The 19,916-nt window shown below is 40.4% G+C and overlaps 1 protein-coding gene across 5 annotated transcripts in view; it reads right to left on the reverse strand.

Moving 5' to 3' along the window:
- Positions 1-19,916, reverse strand: part of LOC140485657 (janus kinase and microtubule-interacting protein 1-like) — a 355,381-nt gene that overhangs the window by 218,651 nt on the left and 116,814 nt on the right. For all 5 annotated transcript variants that reach the window (XM_072584037.1, XM_072584036.1, XM_072584038.1 and 2 more), the window contains exon 2: positions 12,619-12,710. The gene's annotated coding sequence lies outside the window, so the exon portion shown is untranslated. The remainder of the gene's footprint in view (positions 1-12,618; positions 12,711-19,916) is intronic.

Genomic DNA, 19,916 nt, shown 5'->3' on the forward strand with positions numbered 1-19,916 from the left:
CTTTGCCACCATATCACCCCACATCTTAATTTGCTCAGTTGATCCTGGGGGATAGTACTGTTCATGAGATTGGATTTAGAGGACCTTCTACTGAAAATGTATTACTTGCAGCTTTAATTAAGTCACTGCACAGTGCTTCTCCTAGTAGCTTGATTCATTTTATAATTGTATTATCCCCAGGGATAACCGTAGCCAGAAGGTTAGGGTGAAAACAGGGCATGAATTGCTGTTACTCCATTCTTGACCAACTGACCAAGTTATAACCAGTTGTCATATAACTTTAACTGAAATGCTGAAACACCGAAGTAGGTGCATATTTAGATGGATTTTGATTTGGGGGAGCAGTGTGATCCCTTTGTTATAAACAAATTTGCAATTTATTCGGTTGCTCTACATTGAACTTGCAATGTACTTGAAACAAAAGCAAGCTCAACAGCTTCCATTTGTTCAGGGTAATTCTGAGATTCTTATCTTTTGATCATGAGTATGATTCTTCAAAGGTGACTGACCTGATATAGAAAACACTTCAATATCACAGAGAGAGGTAAAGATATAGTAAGCTATAATCTTGGCTCAAAAATGATTTCTCAACATAACTGGTTAGCTATAGAATGCCAAAACACTATTTACTTGTGGTTATACCTCTTCACTATTCCTATGCCATAAAATCCATAGCAAAAACAGCATGAATACACTTAGGAGAGTGGAATTTGACCAAGCTAAGTGGCCTAAAGTTGCTACGTTTCATAAGGCATAAAGAATTATTCAGGTTTGTCTCCTTTGTTTTTACAAGGCAGGGAAATCCTCATGAATTGGTTTCAGATAACAGGTCCTTGTTAATTTCCCTAGAGCTTGTAGAATTCATGTACCGGATGGGGATCAAGCACTGTGCTCTTCAAATAATTCTCTTGTATAAATGGAAAAACAGTTCAGCTGTATTTCGGAAGAATGCTTGCAAATTGCTTTGTTATGAGAATTGATTTGGGAATCTTTTATGTTCTTAATTTTTTTCAAACATGGAACGATGATTTTAACACCACAAGGGGAGTTCCATCACAATTAGCTCATAGATCAGAGAAATGTCAGTATTTAAGCAGGCTTTTTGAACGAATCAGACTGTATGAGCTAGCTCCTCATTCTAATTCACTACTTTTTCTCTGTTCCCTTATCTTCATTGAGTTCATCTATTTGCCCTTAAATTCTATTCTTTACTCAGCTTTGTAACCACCTGCAATGATTTAGACCTGAATTCTTGAGAGGACTCTAGCTTAGTCAAAATGATGCCAGGGATCAGCATTCCTGTTCTTGAACCCATCGTGCATAATTTTTAACAGGACTGAGGGGGAGACAAAGGTGAGGAGTCATTTGTACATTTGTGATTTGGAGAGGCAGCTGCAATTTTGAAATCGAGATGTGAAGCTGAGAAAATTTCTGTCTCTGTTTTCTTGTTGCAGGTGCAAAAATATTACAGCCTCCTTTATGTTCAGGAATGTTACAGAACCAACATAGAAAGATGAAAAAAACCCTCTATGAACTGACCAACACTTTCAGCAATGACTGCAATAAGTACAGTACTTACTGTAGAAAGCCAAACTTGCAGACAATGCTGGTCATAGAATTGGGGCTGTAATATTGCTGCTTATTCTCTGAGCCACAGTCCCTGCAAACGTGGCACCACTGTTGGATTGATGGCAAGGTGACTATCATCCTGCCACGAATTGTCAATCACAATAAGAATGACACATCCTGTCAGTGGACATCAGAGGGGCTGGTAAAGCAATTGGCTACGTCAAGTGGATGTTAGCTTCCAACAGCCGAAAGTTCTTTTGGTACATTAGCCAACATTTCAACCACAATCACCCAATGCAGATTAATCCCTCACAAATCTCCTTTTTGTTTGTGGGACTCTGCTGCTCAGGGTGGACTGAGGTTTGTCTACATACAGGGACCACAATTTAAAGAAAGTTCCAAACATGAAGTACCTTAGGTTGTGAAAGGTATGTTGTAAGTTTAAGGTCTTCCTAGCTAAAGCATGAACAACTTGATGCAGTTTTATCTATCAGCCCTTGTTTAGTTTATGCTCATTAAAGTAAGTTCAGAATGAGGCTTTTGAAAAAGGAGGAGAAAATGAGGACTGCAGATGCTGGAGATCAGAGTCAAGAAGTGTGACGCTGGAAAAGCACAGCAGGTCAGGCAGCATCCGAGGAGCAGGAGTCTCAACATTTTGAGAATAATCTCTTCATCAGGAGTGTGGAGGGGGTGGGGGTGGTGAGCAAGTGGGCTGAGAGATAAATGGGGGTGTCGGGTTGGGGGAAGGTAGCTAGGAATGTGATTGGTGGATGAAGGTGAGGCGAGTGATGGTGATAGGTTGGAGTGGAGGGAGGAGTGGACAGGTGGGAAGGAAGATGGACAGGTACTACAGTTCAAGAGGGCAATGCTGAGTTGGAGGGTTGAATCTGGGATGAGGTGGGAGGAGGGAAGATGAGGAAACTGGTGAAATCAATGTTGATTCTGTTTGGAGGGACCCAAGGTGGAAGATGAGGTGTTCTTCCTCCAGTCATCAGGTGGCTAGTATTTGGCGATGGAGGAGGCCTAGGACTTGCATGTCCTTGGCCAAATGGGGAGGGTGGAAAGAGTTGAAGTGATCAGCCACAGGGTGATGGGGTTGCTTGGTGCGTGTGTCCCAGAGATGTTCCCTAAAATGTTCCATAAGTTGGCATCCTGTCTCCCCAATGTAGAAGAAACCATACTGAGAGCAACGAACACAGTAGATGAGGTGTTTGGAGGTGCAGGAAAATCTCTGTAGGATGTGGAAGGCTCCTTTGGGGCCTTGGATGGAGGGAAGGATGGAGGTAGGGGCATAGGTTTTACACCTCAAGGGAAAGTGGAGGGTGGGTTGATGGGTGGGTGGGGGGGGGTGAACCTAATGAGGGACTCATGGAGGGAATGGTCTCTGCGGAATGCTGAAAGGGGTGGGTTAGGGCTATATAACTCTGTTGGTGAGGTCTGACTGTAGGTGGCGGAAATGGCGGAGGAAGATGGATGATGTTTTGAAAAAGTTAAGACTGAAGCATTCACAGCTATCTTCAGTCAGAATCCCAAGTGGATGACCCATCTCATTCAGGATACCCTGCATTACAGAGACAAGTCTTCAGCCAAAATCGATTCACTCCATATGATAGCAAGAAACAGTTGGAGGCACATGACACTGCAAAGGCTCTGGGCCATTACAATATTCAAACAATTGCCTTGTGCTCCAGAACTTGCCACTGCCCTAGCTACGCTGTTCCAGTACAGTTACAACACTGGCATCTACCTGACAATATGCAAAGTTGCCCAGGTATGTCCTGTACATACAAAGCAAGACAAATCCATCCTGATCAATTACCGCCCCATCAGTTTACTCTTGATCATCAGTAAAGTGATGGATGGGGCCATCAACAGTGCTATAAAGCAGCACCAGCTCAGCAATAACCTGCTCAGTGATGCCCAGTTTAGATTCCACCAGGGCTGCTCAGCTTCTGACCTTATTACAGCCTTGATTCATACATGGACACAAGAGCTAAACTCCAGAAGTGAGATGAGAGTGACAGCCCTTGCACCCCACCATTCGATTGGAGTGTGGCATCCAGGCGCCTGAGCAAAACTGGAATCAATGGAAATTGGGGGCAAATTGCCTGCTGGTTGGAGTCCTACCTGGGCACATAAGGAGATGGTTGTGGTTGCTGGAGGTCAGTCATCTCAGTTCCAGGAGATCCCTGCAGGAGTTCCTCAGGGTAGAGTCTGAGGCTCAACCATCGTTAAGTGCTTCATTCATGAACTTCCCTCCATCATAAGGTCAGAAGTGGGGATGTTCGCCAATGATTGCACAATGTTCAGGACCATTTGCGATTCCTCACATACTGAAGCAGTCCATGTTCAAATGCCATAGGATCTGGCCAATATCCAGGCTTGGGCTGACAAGTGCAATTAACATTCTTGCCACACAAATGCCAGGCTATGACCTTCTCCAATAAGAGACAATCTAGCCATCACCCTTTGATAGTCAATGGTGTTACCATCACCGAATCCCCCATTATCAACATCAAGGGAGTACAGCCTCCAGCTAATCTGTATACCTGAGAGGGGGGACCTGAAGCTGGTAAGATGCAATATACATGCATGATTTAACAGAGAAAGGGCGTTCCAATGAGGACCTTCTGAAAGAAGAAAGTTTTGAATTGTGTAGCTTCTTAAAAATTATCAGGATACTTTTTTTCCCACATTATTGAAGATTTTAAAATACATTTAGCTTCACAAGCTTTCCTGGTAATTGTTAGCCGGTATGAGATCCCCTGGCTAGTCAAGAGAAGACAATCAGAATTCTCAAGGTAGTCGGAATTGCCCCTGCAGAAAGGAAAACTGGTCACATCCCCAAACAGATAACCATTTTGGAATGTAAATAGAAAGGGATTCATTACTGTCCTCCTGATCAGTGATCCACTGTGCCTAGAAACTAAGTACAAAATTAAACCTCATCTTTTTTATTCATTCATGGTTTCACCATCAAGGTAGCATTTATTATCCATCCCCAATTGCCCCAGCGGTGAACTGCCTTCTTGAATTGCTGCAGCCCATGTGGTATAGGTACATCCACAGCACTGTTAGGAAGGGATTTCCAGAATTTTGACTCAGCAATGTTGAAGGAACAACGATATAGTTCAAAGTCAGGATGATGTGAGACTTGAAGGGGAACTTGCAGGTGGTGCTGTTTCCGTATATCTGCAGTCCCTGTCCTTCTAGATGGCAGATGCTGTGGGTTTGGAAGGTGCAGTGTAAGGATTTTCAGTGTAATATGTAAATGATGCACCCTGCAAGCAGTGAGCACAGGTGGTAGAGGGAGTGGATATTGAAGGTAGTGGATGAGGTGCCAACCAAGCAGGCTACTTTGTCCTGGATGATGACACTGGGCATTAAGAACACAGAATGTTGGCCTTTTCGTCTTTTCTGAGATAACTAACCAAGGTACACAGTACCTGTTGCAATTTTATTTGCTGACTAAACTGTATGTAACATTTAAATCAGCACGCAACAATCTCCAATTACACCCATTCCTTTACAAGGAGGGCTAAACGTTTAGCTGTGCACCATTGGTTTTGTTAGCTTTTCCATTCCTTTGTTCAAAAGGTCTAATCAGCAGGAAAGACAGATCAATAATGTTTTTTAAAGTGTTAACAACCTCCATAAATTATTTATTGCATCAAGATTGGATAGCTTTCAAATCTGGGAAATTTCCATCTTTTAAAATGCATGAATCAGTTAGTGGGCTGGACAAGGGAATTGATAATGCCAGTCAATTTCAAAGGCGATTTAATGATTCAATTGTATTGAATCCCCATCTCACCAGTAAATGTTATCTATATGATCTTATAGTGGTAGCAATGGCACATAACTATTTCACGCATGTCTCTAGGTATTTTGTTACTAGTAGAAGTGATTGCAAATTTAGGAAGTCAGCAGAACATTTAAAAGCCTTTTATATTATACATATTCATCAACGTAGTTCCAAACAGCAGTTTGCATCAAACTAACAATAAGTTAAGTAGGGTCTAGGTGTCTCCTGTGATTAACCATCATTCTGCTTTCTTTTAGGCTGTGGAAGGATTAAAGTGGTGGAGTAATGGAAAGATAAAAGATTGAAGAAAGGGACAGATTATTTTCTATTGTCCCAAATTGGTTTAATTAAAGCAATGAGCAGCTTTATTGTACATCACAGCGGAATGGCTGGCTCATTAACTCCTGTTAGTGCCCTTATAAGGCACCAATAACATTAATCGACTCATTCGTCACACAGGAAAATCCATAAACGTAGAGGCTTGGAATCTCACTTTGCTTGGCAGCCTGTTGTAGAAAAATGTACCAACTTACTTTGTGGTCGCGTTTTAGATAAACTGAAGAACAATCTCATAATTTACACAATTGTTGAAACTGGTGATACCACAGCACATGATGAGCATTTCTGTTTCTGTCAAATATGAAGCTTGCTCAGTGCATGACTATTAAAAACACCCAGCTAAAGCACAGCCTCATGGGCCAGAATTGTAGCTGGAAATTGTGGGTTAGCCCCACATTATCCTCCATACATTAATTTTATAAATGGAAAGCTGGGCAGAGGGCATCCTTAGATGTCTGTTATTCACTCCCAATGGCCAAGTCTCTGCACTGGGAGTGAGTAACTGTAAAATCATTCCTTATTAGTGCAGGAATTTTATATTGGGACTATGGACTGTTCTCAATATTGTTCATAGTGTATACTTACATAACAATACCAAAGTTTAGACTGGTGATGAGACTAAATGAGATTAAACACATTTTGGGCGGCATGGTGGCTCAGTGATTAGCACTCCTGCCTCACAGTGCCAGAGACCCGGGTTCAATTCCTGCCTCGGGCAACTTTCTGTGTGGAGTTTGCACATTCTCCCCGTATCTGCGTGGGTTTCCTCCGGGTGCTCCGGTTTCCTCCCACAGTCCAAAGATGTGCAGGTCATGTGAATTGGCCATGGTAAGTTGCCCGTAGTGTTAGGTGAAGGGGTAAATGTTGGGGAATGGGTCTGGGTGAGTTGCTCTTCAGGGGGCCGGTGTGGACTTGTTGGGCCGAAGGGCCTGTTTCCACACCATAGGTAATCTAATCTAAATTTACATTGATGTCTGATCACTTTTTAACACGTTACTCTTCTCATACTCAGAGTACTTCAACAACAAATTCCAAATCCTTTAGATATTCCAAACCTTTGTGGCATAACAATGTTTTCAATCCATCATGCATTTTAGAGAGGGAATGAAGAAGACTCGTCGTCCTCAATGGAAAATCTTTAATTGAAAATGACAGTAAACTTACTCTTGATAAGCCCAAGGGTAGGTGGCTATTTGAAGCATCCAATTAAATAGTACATTCTGTAGATTAGAATAATACATGGCCCAGCTTTGTGATTACTTTAATTATTTTGCGATATTAACTGCCTGACCTAAGATGCCAGCATTCTGCTTCAGTTTCCATTCAAATTGCTTTGCAGTAATTCCCACTAGTTGCAATAGATAAGCAGAGATGCAGATTGGGAATTTTATCAGAGCGCGAGGAGGAGAGATGAAACCAAATGTACAGGCTAAAATCAGATTTTTGAAGCACAATGTCAGATTAATAATTCAGAATACATCTGAGATTACAATGCATTTGTTTTAACAAATTTGTCAATCGGTTCAGAACAACGTATTTATAAAAGTAAATGGTCAGGTTTTTTGTCATTCTTCCAACCATAACTTCTCTCTCCTGCCTTTGAAATTTGTCAATTTTTTGTTTCTGATCTTGATCTCATACAATGTTGTGACATTACAGATTATAATGAACCTTCAATAAGTCAGTGAAGGCAGACCTTGACATCTGCCTGTTTTCAAATTTCTATGACTTGACATATTCACTACACTGTCGTATTCAATTTTGGTACATGACTACTGATTATTCCCTCATTCAAGAGCACATTTTCCTTTCAGTACAACACAAGATGTGGGAACAGATGCCTCCGAGTGCACACACTGACTAGACCATTGTAAACAGAGGCTTCCGAGTGCATACACTGACTAGACCATTGTAAACAGATGCCTCCGAGTGCACACACTGACTAGACCATTGTAAACAGATGCCTCCGAGTGCACACACTGACTAAACCATTGTAAACAGAAGCCTCCGAGTACACACACTGACTAGACCATTGTAAACAGATACCTCCAAGTACACACACTGACTAGACCATTGTAAACAGATGCCTCTGAGTGCACACACTGACTAGACCATTGTAAACAGATGCCTCTGAGTGCACACACTGACTAGACCATTGTAAACAGATGCCTCCGAGTGCACACACTGACTAGACCATTGTAAACAGATACCTCTGAGTGCACACACTGACTAGACCATTGTAAACAGCTCCACTGCAACAAGTCAGAGCATCGGAAGAAAAACATACAAGGGCAGTGTTCCGTATTGGAAGGCACACTGCATTTATAAAATAAAGACGACAAGCAAAGAACTGAACCCATATATTCATGTAACATCTTCACACGCAAATATGAATATATCATATGGAGATGGATCACCAATCTAACTTCACCAAATCTCACAGAATAAGTTAAATGAGGCCTGATTGCTCAAACTAAAATGTACTCAAGGAAGATATTTTTCTTTCTGTTTCGTTCATTTAAAAATATCAATAAATCTTTCAATTCAACATGCTTTGATTTTCAGTCTCTGACCCCACAAGAAAAGCCAGCAAAATTTGGAAGTGATTGATTCTGCTCCAAACTGGTAAACACTGGTAAACTTCAATTCAAACTATTACTGGTCATTTTTCTGGTTTTTTTTCCTTCGAGAGGCTTGAGCACCTGCCAGATGGCAATGCCACAAAAATACTGCAGACAATTTCTTTCCTAATGGAGAGGAGAAAAATTAATTCTAGAATACATTCAAGCACTCCAACACAGAGTTAAAACATTCATTAAAAATGCTCCAAAGATGGAAATATCCAGCAGAGGCTCCTTTCAAAAGTCATTAACTTCTTGTATCATGTACGTCAAACAAAGGTGACAAACTTTTCTCTGTCTTACCTTGCCTGACATTCCTTCCCATGTACTCCATTGTGCTAAATAATTACATTCTCAGAATACACTCATTCATTGACATATTCAGAAATACACAGGAGAAATATTTCAATACTTAGTGTGTCTTGTAGCTTTTCCTTTCTGTTTCCACTTGTCACAAATTAGTAGCTTCATTGCACCATCAACTATTAAGGGACTGAATTTCTGTCTTGGTCATAGTCTGATTATAACAAAAAAAATGTAAACATTAACACTAAATTGGTTCTTTTGCTTAAATTACCATGGAATAATGCTGAAGTTCATGATGTGGGGGAGGTTGGGAATTCCTCTGGAATCCTGCCCGAAACAAACTTAACTTTAAACTCCTGCAGAGGATGGCATGCGCCCTGTTGAGACTCTTTGAAAGGCTCTGCATCCATTTCAGTCAAAATTCATCTATGCCAGTGGAAGGAGTGCCCATCCAGGCACCATTGGGAAGGATCTAATAAACCTGCTGCTGGGTGCCAGTGAGGAGGGGAATGGAGGCTGGAACGATGTGGGACTTCGGCCTGGTAACACATGCTAAGCTGTTGCTTCTGGAATTCTTTACAGGACTTTAATTTAAAACCCTTTCACAACTGATTGAAACTTACATCTCGTTCACAATGTGCAAGCAATGCCACTGCTTTCCTTTGTAATGCTCTGTGTGTTACAAAACTATATTTCTCTACTCTAAGATTTGTACCTAGATACTCATACCTAAGATGGCACCAGTAAAAGGCAGCCATTGTAAAACTTTTCACAATACTCCTGTACTTTTGTACTAGAACACAATAAAGGACAGTGATTTTTGAGAAGATTTGTAGCTCAGGTTGATGATAAGTATGTAAGTTAGCTCGCTGAGCTGGAAGGCTTGTTTTCAGACGTTTTGTCATCATATTAGGTGACATCATCAGTGAATGTCTTTGGTGAAGCGCTGGTGGTATGTCCCCCCACTCTACTTATGGGGCTTGGTTTCTTAAGGGTGGGTGTTGTCATTTCTGGTTCTCTTCTTGAAGGGAAAGTAGGTAGGGTCTAAATCGATGTGTTTATTGATCATAGACAAGCAACCAAAAACTACAGCTACATTACTTTTCACCAAAGTACTCAAAACTCCTTGGCATTATGGTAGTCCATAAACTACCAATACACTTAAACAGTGACTAATCAACCTAAAGGATCCATTCAATACCACCAGCAAAACTAACACCATTTACAAGATACCTTGCAAGAACTGTGAAAACACTACGTCAGACAAACTTGCAGGAAACTTGCCACCAGGAAACATGAACACCAAATGGCCACAAAAAGACACGCCCCACTATCACTAGTTTCCATACACATAGACAAAAAAGGGCACCACTTTGACTAGGACAACAAACACATCCAAGGACAGGCGAAACAAAGACACACATGAGAATTCTTAGAGGCATGGCATTCTAACTAGAACTCCATCAATAAACGCATCGACTTAGATCCCCTCTACCTTCCATTGAAGAAAACAACCGGAAATGACATCACCCACCTTAAGAAACCAAGACCTATAAATAGAGAGGCGGGACATACCACCAGCACTTCACAGAGACTCTCACTGGTGATGTTACCTAGTACAGTGACGAAACGTCTGAAACCAAACCTTCCAGCTCAGCGAGTTAACTTGCATACTTAACAATAAAGGATATAATGATATTCTGATATTTTAACCTTGCCCTTGAAAAGATTCCAACGCTTACAGATTTGTTTTAGTGCCATAAATATTGACATAATATATTAAGTACTTGAGGGAACAAGATTATTTAATATATGGCTAAGAACTGGTTATTGAAGAAACATAAAAATATTATTTGCCAACATACCAGGCTACGAGTTCCTGTGTCAGCAGGCAAAGGCAACTGCAAATTTATTTTTCTGTCCACTTCAGGCTTGCAATTGCTTCCTGTACTATTAATGTGTCATAGAATCATAGAATCCTCACAGTGTGGAAGCAGGCCATTTGGCTGATTGAGTCCACATCAACCCTCCAAAGACCATCCTACCCAGACCCTCCCTCCCACTCTATTCCCTGCATCACCCATGGCCAATCGACCTGACCTGCACGTCTTTGGGCTGTGGGAGGAAACTGGAGCACTGGGGGAAACCCACGCAGACATGGGGAGAATATGCAAGCTCCACACAGACAATCGTCTAAGGGTGGAATCAAACCTGGATCCATGGTGCTGGGAGGCAGCAGTGCTAACCACTGGGCCTCCATGCCACATCAAATGCTGGCCTAGTCAGCAACACCCACATCCTATGAAAGTATAAAAACTGCAGGAATTCTGATAACACAAGCGAAATGGAGCTGGACACAAATGCAGCCCACCACAGCACCAAGGTGAAGCCACAGCACAGTAGACTCCACACTGACAATTCGTTTACATTCACAACCTCTAGCTCTTGGCCACAGTTTCTCATTAGAAAGCAAACGAATAAAATATTGACTCCCAGCAACTATAGGATGTGGAGGTCAGAGAGGTATGACAGGGAAAAAAATGGTGTATATTTTCTACAAAAAGAGACAATAATCCCTTGAATGTCTTTACATCTTAAATGGAGAGCATCTTTCCATAACCTGAAGATTAAAAAGGAAGAAATATGGATTGTCACTGAGTTCAATGATGTGAGTTGAATAAAGGTCTTAACAGACCATAGGTTAGAGAGATGCGGAGACAGAGAGAGAGAGAGACAGAGAGAGAGAGAGAGAGAGAGAGAGAGAGAGAGAGAGAGAGAGAGAGAGAAGAGGACTAGTGATGGTTTAACCTGAGGGTCACCACACCTCAAATGAAGTGAAAGGTTGAGAATAAGAATCCTTCATGATGTGGGAATTGAATCCATGTATGAAATTGGGTAACATTTTAACAGATAATTTTTTAAAGGGTGGAGGAGGACGGGCAGTTGTTCACTTGCTTTGACTATGATATGGACACAGTAGAAAAGATAATGGATTTAACATAGCCTATTACAGAAGGAATCATGGTGGCTAGGTCCACTGGACAGAGAATACAATGGGCTCCCAATGATAACTAAACCTCCTCCAGTTAAACTGGAAGGCAGAAAATGTTGGCACAGAATTCCTATTGGCAGGATGTCAATTAGGCTCATTAACGAATGGCTTACCGGAATCCATCAAAATGTGGTGGTGGCTTATGGATTAAATGAAGGCTGTACAGCATCCATGCATCTCCTAAAGGTCATTAGCAAAGTCAGGGGCCTGTGGAATCGGAGTGGGGTGAGAGGGAGATAAGGTGGGGAGTAGTGGCCTTGCTATAAGGCCTGATCAAGGAATCCGACATTCTGATGGCAGGGTAAGCTGAATTGGTACTCCTCCACATATCTGCCAATCCAACTCCCCTCTTTATACCTCTTCCCTGGCCCTTACACTGCACAGGGTGGTGAACTAGCCATACTTGGAAATGAATGTACTGATCGTACTGTAGTTGCATTTTGAGCTATACAAGATGTATCTGACCAGTTTACTTCTTTTGTAAGTTTTACTGGTTCTTCATTATGAGCGTGAGCCCCAACCTGCCCTCAATCACCTATAGCTTGGGTCCCTCACTGATCCTGGGCCTATGGTAGATACACTGGCACCAGTGAGGTGCTTAGTGAGTGGGATTTCTGTTGTCAGATCTGAAACCAAGGGAAGTCGCAAGTGTTACCAGTTAAATGCCCACAGGGCACGTATCCCCAAGTGTCCCCCATGATACTAACAGGGGTTTCCCACCAATGTTCCATTCAGCAGGCACGCCCTTCAACTCCTCTAAGTCCAAGCCAAAACTAAAGTTAACCTCAAATCCTACAAAGACCCGTGTGACACAGAGAAAATTCACAGTATTCCTTGGCTATGGTTTATTTGGCTACATCAAAGACAGCGCAGAGAATGATTGCAATATGGAGAAACACTAGCAGTATTGCTTGCACTTCACTTACCAAAAACAAACTTCTTCCATGGACTTGGCCAGCGGAGTTCTCAGCGTTACTTCCTTTTCTCCTTTTCAACAAGTTCTTCTAGAATTCTGTTTCTAAAAGAAAGTTGAAAATATTGTATCAGTGATTAGTTGACGAATACTCAAGTTTAGAAAAATGAAACCCAGCTTTTAAATAGTATTAAATAAGATGACAAAGCTGGGTGACAAACAAGTGTTGCAACTTAAAAGGTTGAGATAAAGCTCAGAATGGAAAAAATGTAACTTATGAAATCCAATTGATTTTGAACTCAAATTATATTGACTTGCTGAAGTATCTAATCACCACTTGATATTGGTCAAAACCAATTGAGCAGTAACAACAGTTTACCTAATCAAGTGTGCATTTGTAATTTGTGCATGAGCATTGGACTTATTTGCAGATCTCCTTTTAGATTATCTATATGTTATGAAGCTGAAGGTGTGTACTGTATATTTAAGAGAGAGTGAATGCAGGCACCTGTCATGTGACTGACTAACAGTCTGAGAGTGTACTGGAAAATTTAAAATATGTAACAATTGGCTGTGAAATAAATACTGAGTTTGGTTGCTATGTTTTCACAACAGTTCAAATTTAACCAATCAGTTTAAATTATGCCCCAGAATATTAAAACCCAATCAAAGTTGAACTTTACTGTTTTGACAACATCAAACCAGTGAGATGATCTGATGTTTGGGTGATAAAAGCAGCAGGAGAAAGTGAGGACTGCAGATGCTGGAGATCAGAGCTGAAAATGTGTTGCTGGAAAAGCGCAGCAGGTCAGGCAGCATCCAAGGAGCAGGAGAATCGACTTTTCAGGTCCTGAAGAAGGGCTCATGCCCGAAACATCAATTATCCTGCTCCTTGGATGCTGCCTGACCTGCTGCGCTTTTCCAGCAACACATTTTCAGCTCTGATAAAAGCATCAGACTGTTTGATAGCCAGAGAGAGCAACCTGCCATCTAGAGAGAGAGAGACTGCTATTCAAAACACTCTCTATCAAAAGGTACCTTTATCATATGAAACATCGTTGCAGCAAAAGACCAAAGACAATCCAGGGAGATGTATATCAGCAGAAGATGACCAACACTGACGATGACAGCCACTGTCTGGCTTTAAAAATTAAGTTGATGTAGTTTTAATAGGGGCGTTTATTGGATCAGTATATTGTTATAGTGAGAGAAGTAGATAACAAGCGTTTAAGGGAAAGGAGGTTTAGAGTTGTAAACAGTTGTTATTTAATATTCACTTTTAGAGTTAAAGAATAAAATTGATTTTTTTTCTTTAAATAGTGGAATTTGGGGAGTTCGCTGTCACTCATACTTTAACAGATTATGAGGCAAGGTGAGCTTTTCTGTGTTTGGTTTAATTAGCAGAAGGGTTTGCCCTGTGTCGCAACATGTAGCTATCAGGCCAGACAGGAAAGTCTAGGTGACAGATTTCTCTTTAGCCAACAGTGACGTTGGTCACCCCCCTTTACATTTTTAGTCTTAGAGTCATAGAGATGTACAGCACGAAAATTAGACTCTTCAGTCCAACTTGTCTGCTCCAACCAGACATCCCAATCTGACCTAGTCCCATTTGCCAGCATTTGGCCCAGATCCCTCTAAACCCTTCCTATTCATATGCACATCTAGCTGCCTTTAAATGCTGTACTTGTACCAGCTTCCACCACTTCTTCTGGTAGTCATTCCATATGCACACCACCTTCTGTGTGAAAAAGTTAGCCCTCAAGTCATTTTCAAATCTTTCCCCTCTCACCGTAAACCTATGCTTTCCAATTTCAGACTTCCCCACAATAGGGTGAATAGCCAAGGTTTGTTTCCTATCTATGTCCCTCATGATTTTATAAATTTCTGCAAGGGCACCCCTCAGCCTCCGATGTACCAGGGAAAAAGCCCCAGCCTATTCGGTCTCTCCCAATAACTCAAACCCTCCAACCAGGCAACACCCTTGCAAATCTTTTCTGCAGCCTCTCAGATTTAACAACATCCTTTCTACTATTGTCTGACATCTTAACTTCTTCGAATGAATGTCATTATCAATATTTCAATTATAAGGAGGCAGCTGCCAGAGGAAGTGGTGGAGGCTAGTAGAATTGTAACATTTAAAAGGCACCTGGATGGTTATATGAATAGGAAGGATTTGAAGGGATATGGGCCAGGTGCTGGTAGGTGGGACTAGATTGGGTTGGGCTAACTAGTCGGTATGGACTGAAGGGTATATTTCCGTGCTGTACATCTCTATGACAGTTGGCCGTGCTGTCCAACAATAAGATGATGAGTACTGGATTCAAATTCATGACTGGGTTTCTAAAGGCGACAGCCTTTTGTTCTTCTGGACACTCTCAAACACAAATCCCCAATTTTAAAAGCTTCATGACTGACCACTTTTGAAAGATGACTGACATAATTTGCCCCAAAACACAGAACAGCAGCTTATATTTTTAAAAGTGCTTCTAACACTTCTTGGAATGTCCAAAAGTGTGTCACAGAGGTATGTTAAAACAAAGTATGATGTAGAACCACAAAGGTAATGAGGTCAGAATGTAATTGGTTTATGCATATGTTTTCCCTGTTCCATTTTTAACTAACCAAGCATTGGGGATTCCTCCTCATTTTCGGATTTTCCATTTTCTGAAGTGGGATTAGCCACTCAAAGCCATTGACTTGAGTCAAGGTACACAGTTTAATTCCAGTAATAAGTGTTAGTTAATACTCTTGTAGGACTGATTAAAATAACATGTTCGTGGTCAGTGGGTGTGTGCTGGTCCATCACATCCACACAGTAATCTGCTGACATAGTGTGAAGAGGGGTCCTTCTTAAGGATGGAGAAACAGTACCATTCAATCGGTCATTCATTTTACACTCAAAATATTGTTCAAAAGAAAGCAGTAGATTGCATAACAGGCAGCCCATCTGCTACTGCCAGCTTTTCACCCACGGCAAAGTTGAAAATAGACCAGTCTTACTTAATTGTTACCTAACCAACGAGGGATCTTTTTTCCCCACCTACCTAAATTGAAACTATAGAACAGGGTTTCTTCATTAATTATTAAGGATATTGAAAGCTGCTCTATAGTGCTTGGGCATTTTTACGTTCAGACTATACAGAATGATAGCCATACGCAAGTGGTTGTGCTGTGCTTACACTGACATTTACACCAGCACTCTCACCACTGACAGTGGCTGTGCAATGTATACCAATGCCAAGTGCCATTCTGGAAGAGGGCATGATTGGATGGTGCACAGTATGCATTGTTTAATGGGCTGCAGAGCTAAAGAGCACACAAAAATCGCAAGTATTTTTATATTTTTTTTGTTTCCCCATGCCCAGTAAATGCAATCTGGCCTCCAGTTGCCCTGCACTTTGACATGACATGCAGGAATTGTCCAACCTTAACCTAAGGAGCTATATTGTTAATCTGCTACACCTCACTGATCATGTGTAAATGATACACACTTATAATGAAATAGTAGAACATAACATGAGGCCATTGGAGAAAAATAAGCCCTACCGCAGTCAGGCGGTCGTGCAGCGGTAAGGAAAAGAATAATAGAGGCCCTTTGAGTCTGTTCTACCTCTTTCAAAGACAACCCCAGCTTATCACACACAACTGCTCTTTCCTGCATTCCAGTATTAATCTAACTCCATGTGAAAGCGTATCATTAAATCTTTATCTACCATTCTATCAGGCAATGTATTTTAAATCCTAACTACTCATTGCAAAGTAATATTTTATCTCAGCTCACCCCTGGCTTATGCCAATCATCTCAATAATGTGCTGCCCAGTATTCACCCTTCAGCCATGGGAAAGTTTTCCTTTATTTGTTTTGCCTAAGCCCTTCATGATTGCAAAAAATCTTTACCAAATCCTTCGTTAGCCTCCTTTCATTTGGAAAATAATCCCAATTGCTCCAGTTTATCCTCAGAAATGTAACTTAAAACACAAGGTAGCAGTTCTAAGCATTTAAGTCCAACCAATGGAATCTGGTCAATCATCCAGTTTATTATTTTTTGGACTTTCAAGTAACCAAGTTTTATTCAAATTGCTCAATTCTATTTTTTTTTCTTGAACAGGATGTCTGATACTCCTCTTTTTTTCAAACCCCCACACTACCACCTAACTGCGGTAATACTTATTTTTCCCCCAGCACCCATGTTGTGTGTGTGCAGGTGTGAGACACAGTGAGAGACACAAGGTGCACGATTCTTTATTCAGTTTCCACCACCAGGAAGAAAGGAAACACTCGAGTGCCCAATTCTATTTACACTGTCCACAATTAACAATGCTGATAGCATTGACAATTTTGCCACTTCCACTGCTAAATTCCTTCACCTTCTGCACAATGCTGCAGCTTTTTATCTCTTTACTAAATACAACACGCTTTCCATCCAACCATTCAGTTTTAAAAGCACATGCACAAAACTTGGATCCATTTGTATTTGGCTCAGCATTGGCCATAGATAAAACACCAAGCCCTATGTGCTTTAATTGGAAATTCTCATCAGTAAACTTCACATTATAGATCCATTCATTTTCTACTTGTAGTACTTGCAGCCAACCTTTACCTTCATTTATGTTTGAATAAAGAGGCACTGTGCAACACACTTAACATTCCACCTCTTGTCAAATTCATTATACTCTCAAAACTGATACCACATTTAGAGAAAAACCATTTAATTCAGTTGTGGCTTTCTTCTTCACTGATATTTAGGAAAGACAATCACATAACTTAACAAAATAAAATTTGTTTATTTCAACCGTAAATAAAAGCAATTTTCTTCAACTAAAAAAAAACCTGAGCTTACATTAAATATTTCATTGGTTCACAAAATAAAATCCCACTAATTATTACGTACTAAATATAATTAAAAATCATACAACACCAGTTTATAGCCCAACCGATTTATTTGGAAGCACTAGTTTTCGAACTACTGCTTCTTCATCTGTTGCTTCTAGTGCTTCCAAATAAACCTGTTGGACTATAACCTGGTGTTGTGTGATTTTTAACTTTGTCCACCCCAGTCCAACAGCGGCACCTCTACATCATTACTAAAGATGAGTAGGGTCATTCTCCACTATTTCAAATGCAACAGTGGTCAAAGGCTAACAAGATGTCTAACTTATTTTAAAACACTGTACATGACAGCATGTGATATTTGTCAATTTGCTATTGCAGCAAAACATTTTTGAGGGGAAAGGGTTTTCCCATATAATGTATAACACGTACAGCTTATCAGTTCACCACACATTATGAGGTTTCACATTTTTTCTTTCTATTCGAGCTTGACAATGGGTCGATACTGTTATCTTTTTGAAAACAACTTTCCCTTGTCTGATCATTTTGTACTACAGCCGCAGTCTATTGGCTCCAGCTTGCTGTGCACTTCTCACAGATGTTCAGTGGCCAGTCATTGCCTGTATGTATTTCATTGAGCAGTAAATATTTTCAGGAAGCTATTACTCACCAGGCCAGTAGTAATATTCACTCTGAGCTCTAAATAATGGACACATGTTTTTGTGATGAGAGAAGATTGTAACAGGGACATATCAGCTAAGTCAAGCAAGCAAATGGCTCACAGCATGTCTTTGGAATGACTTGTGGGATTGTTATAGCAGTTCAGTCTGTTGTTCTGAATTCCACCATGACATAAATTGGTCTTCTACAAAACTAACGAATATCATCCAACAAATTTCTGAAAAAGGTGACTTTTAAAAATTATTTTACGTCTCCTTTCTCATGAAGTAGTGAAAGGAAAAAGATGTTATATTTATATAAAGGTTGTTTATGCCCTTGAAATATTTACAAGTATTAGTGAGATTTGACAAGGTTTGTAGCTCAGGTTGAAGTTCTGGATGTAGGTTTGTTCGCTGAGCTGGAAGGTTCATTTTCAGATATTTCATCACCATACTAGGTAATATCTTCAATGAGCCTCCGGATGAAGCACTGGTGGTGTAACCCACTTTATATTTAAATGTTTGGGTTTCTTTCACCCAAGGAACCCCAAACATTTAAATAGAAAGTGGGTTACACCACCAGTGCTTCATCTGGAGGCTCACTGAAGATGTTACCTAGTATGGTGACAAAACACCTGAAAACAAACCTTCTAGCTCTGTGAGCAAACCTACATCCAAGGTAGCTATTTTTGAAAAGCAATGCTAATTATTAAGTAAACTAAAATATTTCCATCTGCGATGAATCAAAGAAATATTTACTATTTTTACTCATAATGCTTTTTAAATGATCTATCCTTATTATTGGCAGAAGTTTGCAATTTCTAATTAGTATATCTCTACTCAAAATGACTCAGAGAACTGAATGATGTGACCATCTTAATGCCCAATACTAAAATAAAATAAATACTTGAATTTATGTAGCATCTTTCATGACCACAGGACATCCCAAAGCACTTTTGAGTCAACTATGTCTTTCTGAAGTTTAGTGTGCATAGATAAGTTATACACAGATAACCATAACATTAAACAGAGATTTGAAATCTCAAAAGCCAAAGTTAAAGAAACTATGCAGTAAAATTTCATGTTTGAAAGTCTTTATTGTAACAAACAAACTAAAAGCAAAACTGATGAAACATCATCTTGAAGGAAACCAATACTTAAAACTATAAAAAAAAATCAACCCCTACTAATACCTCATAGCCTCATATTTCTTATGATAGGCTGTTCATAGGATTGCCATCTTTATAAAAAAATAGCCCGCCATCACTTCCATCTTCCACTGGGTTCAATGTTGCCCTATTTTGCAAAGTTGTAACACCAGTGACAATTGAAAGACACATTTACTCATTCTTAAGAGAATTTGTGAACCACCCAGTATGACCTACTCCAGCGACTCCATCTCCTGGCCTCACCAGAAAAATCTTCCAGAGTTGGTACACTGTCATGGAAAATATTTTTTGACCACAGGTGATCTTATCTCTGGTGTTCTGTTTGGTAGCTCACAAAGTATATGCAACCTTCTCTTTGCTGAACACACAAGCCACTGCCTTATGTCTCAATGAGATCTCTCTCTTTCCTTCTCGATCCAAAGTCTCTGGGACAGTCCTGTCCACAGCTGCTCCAGCCTTTATTTTCAGGTGTGAATATTATGCAACATTAAAAAAGAACTTTTTTTGTTAGAATCAAGAGAACCTGTCAGTCTGGTACTTTACTTTCTCAGCATGTATACAATTAAATACACAAAAAAAGGGTAAGGTTATCTTTATACATGCCAACTGGTCACGATAAACTGAGGAAGGGGAGCAAATCAGGGTCCCCACC

The sequence above is a fragment of the Chiloscyllium punctatum genome, chromosome 14 (genome assembly GCF_047496795.1).
Source record: "Chiloscyllium punctatum isolate Juve2018m chromosome 14, sChiPun1.3, whole genome shotgun sequence".
In the NCBI taxonomy this organism is placed as follows: Eukaryota; Metazoa; Chordata; class Chondrichthyes; order Orectolobiformes; family Hemiscylliidae; genus Chiloscyllium; species Chiloscyllium punctatum.